This window comes from Clupea harengus, chromosome 5, assembly GCF_900700415.2.
Source record: "Clupea harengus chromosome 5, Ch_v2.0.2, whole genome shotgun sequence".
NCBI lineage: Eukaryota > Metazoa > Chordata > Actinopteri > Clupeiformes > Clupeidae > Clupea > Clupea harengus.
This window is the reverse complement of record NC_045156.1, coordinates 6,050,224-6,055,705: the sequence shown is the minus strand read 5'-3', so window position 1 is coordinate 6,055,705 and position 5,482 is coordinate 6,050,224.

Here is a 5,482-nt window from a genome sequence, read left to right as displayed (position 1 = left end):
TCACTTGACAATTAGGATTTATGCTCCCTTGCATTTTCTTGTGCTAAATAATAAGTATGATTCTCCATTTGTCAAAATGTAGGTTCTCAAACTTTTCACAACACAAAATGGTTAGCCAGCAACCACTGATTCCTCTTCTGTCTTTTTCATCTTCCAACAAAGTCAAGCTGTCACCTCAACATAAAAACACGAAAAGCCGTCTCTAGAGTCAGCGTGGTCCATTCTGGACGACTGTAGAAACATGGAAGGTTCCATGGAAGACAACCCACTCCCTATGTAGATATGAAGGGCTCATTCCAGGCTAACAAAAACTCAATGATTTGCAGTTACAGGTGATTATACACTAATAAAAACTCTATTATGAATACTATATCATATTTGTGCTAATAGATCCCCCTAAATCATATACACTGCACCTTTAAGTATATGGCAGTAACATCACTCTCTAGGAGAAAAAGCTCTCCCATGACTATATTGTTTTGTCCCCCCCCCCCCCCAAGTTTAAGCGTGAGCGTGTAACTGCTGTTGATTTTATTTTGTTTACTCATTTTATCTGATCGATCACGTCCAGCCTGAGAATGTATTTCATCACTCAAATGCACAGTGCAGCGCCAGCAGAAGCCAGAGTGCAGCAGAGGTGACAGGCCAGCCCAGTACAAGGTCATGCCAGCCCTGCCTGACTAATCTGCACTGCAGCCTCACAACAGCAAACTTCTACAGTATCATTAGCTGCCAATGATGTGTTATTGCAAAGTAAGGTGCGAACGGCCAGTGGCACAGCTGCTGGAACTCTATCCTCTAGGGTCAGTATGCACCTCCACAACACTGTGAAATGACATATTAGAAACCAATTGAGATTTTTTTTGCACATGGGGGAAAAAATGTGGATAGAGTGAGATGAGAAGTTGTATAACACAGCTTTACTGTGGGTAACAATAACATAGTGTGTGTGTGTGTGTGTGTGTGTGTGTGTGTGTGTGTGTGTGTGTGTGTGTGTGTGTGTGTGTGTGTGTGTGTGTGTGTGTGCGCGTGTGTGTGTGTGTGTCTCTGTGTGTGTGTGTGTGTGTGTGTGTGTGTGTGTGTGTGTGTGTGTGTGTGTGTGTGTGTGTGTGTGTGTGTGTAGGTAGAGAGGAGAGGAGAGAGCGCAAACATCTATATGTGTGTCCAGAAAGAGGGAGAGAGAGAGAGAGAGAGAGAGAGAGAAAGAGAGAGCGAAAGAGAGGGTATGTGTGTCTGACACTACATCACTGAGCTAATCCAAGCTATCAATACCTAAAGCAGGGGGTGGGGAAGAGAGACAGGCTGCAGAGTGGAGCGATCCCAGTGGCCGTCAGCCGGGGTGTCAGGCCTTTCATTTCCCTGCTGATAGTGAGTTTATCACACGGGCCGCTCACTCACCATCTGGCTGATGCATCATGGGAATGGCTATCTCTTTCACTGACACAGCCACCTGTCACCTCATCTGAAGAGTGTGGGCGAGGCACCTGTCACAGCTACACCACTTCAAATATATATGCACATGTGTGTGTATGTTTGTGTGTGTGTGCTGCTATACTGTTTCACCATAGACATAAACCCTGAGAGCAGAGATTGTAAGAAGTCAATGATATGCTTTTTTTTTATTATAATGAAGACTGCCAAAGAAATGAGAGGCTTTGAATTTAACCTCAAAATCTGTTTTATTTTCTCAATTCCTCCCTTTGATAGGATGTGTTAAGGACATTCGTTGGCCTCTTTAAATGTTACAAGCTGCAAGTGAAAAGCTGTTGGCAAAAACCCCGAATATGGCGGGGTTTTATTTCCTTCTTTATTTCTATTCTTTAGTTACATTTTCACATGGATTTCAATATTGAATGTTCCCCCACTTTTCCACCTAACTACCTTTGGGAGCCGTTAGCACTGCACTGAAACCCCTTCTTCAATATTACAACGTTATAAAAGGAAAAGCAGACATTTCCTGTCTGTTTCAGAAGACATTACTTAAGACAGCATATCCAGATATGAGCGTGAGTTAACACAATGCAAGGCGGGCTGGTCTATTTTTAAGACCAGGTCTTTCGCCTTGATCAATATTTTTCTTCGCAATAATTATCTCACCATTAGAATAATTAATGACACTTTCAAGGCTCATTGCCAGGATCATCTGCAGCAGTCCATTTTTGTGAGGGTGGATGGATGGAGGGAGGGGCTGTTGGAGGGTGGGAGAAGGGGGGGGGGGTGGCGGAGCTGATTAATATGTTGTCTGTCAGAAGAGAAGGGCTGCCGGTGGCTGGGGAAAGAGCTCGGTCTGCAATAATCCACGTCCGACCATCGGACACCCTCCGGAGTGCCAGACAAATGAGCCCTTTCTCCACGGCTCAATCGATTCTGCGGCGATTTGGAATCAGGCAAGAAACCCTTTTTCGCTTTGAAGGGAGCCTCCAAAGCCCTTTCAAGCAACTTCCTCAGCAGTCTCCAGGAGAAGAAGAAGAAAAAAATCTCACCACTGTGTCCTTGAGTTTGGGGGAGAATACAGTGAAAACTCTCCCTCTGGTTCCTGCTGTCAAAGTCCAAAGAGTGTTACAGCACACAATACAACTGCACAGACACAGACTGCAGACAGGAGAGGTGGAACAAACCTGGACAAATCTCTGAAGGAATTTGAGGAGGAAAGCACATGTTCCAGTCACAGTGGCGGTACTCGTGTAATGCAGTCTACCTGTAAAGCAATACCCCCACGACTGCACAGCTAAGCACTCCTCAGGCATGTGGCGGACTGTGGTTTGGCATCAGTGATTGTAAATAAAGTGTTATTCCAGGGGTATAAAGTTTGATTATCACCTAATCCCCGGCTCCATATGGACAGGAGGCTGGGGGTGGGGATGGGTGGGGGGGTGCTGTATTGCCAGCTTGGCTAAGAGACTCAGATCTGCCCAAACAGCTGTCACCCCCTTCATGGCAGCACGTTCCCACGGTGACAACACCTGGCCTCCACACAAGAATTACCTCATTGCCGAAGGCTGGGGATAGAACGGGAGGAGGAAACAGTGGCGTGACGCTGTGACACATCGCTGCCCGGAGCAGAGAGGCATGTTGGATGACTGAGATCTGACAGACTGCAGAAAGTGGGGAATGGCTGGAAAGATGTACTCTCAGTATCAAGGACACATATTTCATACATATAAGGATGAAATACATTGCAATGTACACACATGTTCATTTACATGCATGTATTTCACTCATACATATGTACAAACATGTATTTCCTTATATAAATCTGTAAATTAAAGCTCCCTCCATATATGGTTCAAATAAGTATGGCAAATATATGAATTTGCCACATACGTGCCATGTATTGGTGACATATACAGTAAATGAATCTATACATATGCCTGGTTGAACACATTGCACAACATGAGCCACCGAGAAGCCTGTGTAGTTAGCGGCTTTTCTGCACACCATCAGGAGAGAGCAGAGTTTAAGGGGGTGTAAGAAGCTTAGTATGTGGGTCTGAGCGACCAACAGGACTGAGGACAAAACCCATCCTTTGTTCAGTAATGCGTAATTTGAGCCACTTGGCAGCATTAAGCAGTTGGAAAGTACTTAAAGAAATGTTTCCTTTTCAACCTGGTCTCACAACAAGTCACATATCAGACAGACAGATCACAGTTTAAACATGACCCTGACTCACGACTTCTGCAGAAATACTTCATGTGCCTCCATTATTAGTTCATGGCTCAGAGAGTTCAACTGAATTAATGTCCACAAGGTGGTGCTGTCATATTCTCAATAACTCGCAGCCAAATTCAAATAAAAACAGACTCACTGTCACGAATTTGTATTTGACAGAGGGAGCTTTGACTCTTGAATTACGTTAACTGATAAGTAGGCTTAAAAACACGCCAAAGGTGTAGTTTGTAGTTTAAAAATAAAAATGTTTTAATACCTATAACAATTTTTCTAAAGGAATACCCTGTTGCTGTGTAACCTATTGTATGCAAAGTCTATCCATCAGCTGATTTAATTTAAGTTCATAACATAATACTATTAGCCTTGTTTAGTCACAATGTCCATAAATAAGCACATTATCGGTGATCGTGGTGTTAATGAAACCTCCAGAATATGTTGGTATGTAGGTAGTCCAACTCTTATCAGTAGGAGCCGGCCCGGTACTGTGAGTGCCTCAAGTGCAGAGGTGTTTCCGCACGCTGATGAGGAGGGGGGGTATTGTAGGTTACCTCAAGCCAAGGCCAGCCTGCTACGGTTTCACGCCTCAGTAGCAGAAAGCTCAAACGCGGAACAGAGGCTAATAAAGAAGCTAAACAGGGAGTTAAATCGAACGCAAACTTGCCTGGAGCCACTGCGCAAAATATTAAATACTGCCATATGGTAGTAGCCATAATGATTTCCATGATCGAGTGAGGTTTGTATGATAGGGACAGAACAATCTAGAAACGGGATGATTATCTTCAATAACATTTATATAATTTGGGTTGTATAGTATAATAAATATATTCGAATCTATTTTAAATGTGTTATTCAGTATATAGATGAGACAGAATGCGCTGAAAAAGCATTGTTTAAAAAGTGACAGCAATAGGCCTGCGAGAACTATTCTGCAGTTTGAAACATGATGTTGATTTTAACCACATGGGGGCAGATTCTCCCCTTTTACGACGGACTGAACCCCTGAGGGATTTCAAATAAACTCAAACCTCTGACCTTTTTAACTCAGTACAAGAAACAAAAACAAATGACTCAAAGCTACATGAACGGGACATGATAATAATATGTTAATTCGGAAGAAATATTCCATGTCTATTAAATTCAACGACTTCATCATTGTGTAGGTTTCCCATCTGAAATGTCAACATTAACCATATATAACATGGTTTATATTAATTAAATCTCCCAGTTTCAGAGTTGTTTCTGTTTGGCTTTACGAACAACTGAACGGAAACGAGACTAGTCCTATAACGGGCCGAGGCACAATGTCAACTTGACTTTGGGGATGAGACGGCAAACAGGTGTTCCCCGTGACCTTCAAGAGCACAAACGTCTAACCTGTTTCGCAATTGGTTTCCCAAACCTCCGCTGTCTTTCACTTTGGGAACTGTGACAACTGAACTTTTGGAAGGTCGTAAATCTTCGCGGTAGGCCTACAGGGAAGGCTAATGTAAAACCATTTAGCAAGAAACGCAATAGCCTACATTTGGTGACAGATTATTATTTTACCTTTCCTGCTGGTGATGGAATGAAAGAAGGCTGCTATCATTTCTAAAACATTTGTACACTGAACAGTATATTTACAAATATTTGCGATCATTGAGTATGGTAGTATAGCAATTCGGTTACGTTGGGGAAACATGTTAGGCGACCCTGTGTGCTCACGAGTGTTTAAACGCTTCTGTCAACGCTCGCTCGTAACAGCTGTGTTTTCATTATGAGAAAAACAAATTAATATAGCAGATTATCATGGTTCAATAAAGTAGGCCTGCTTACT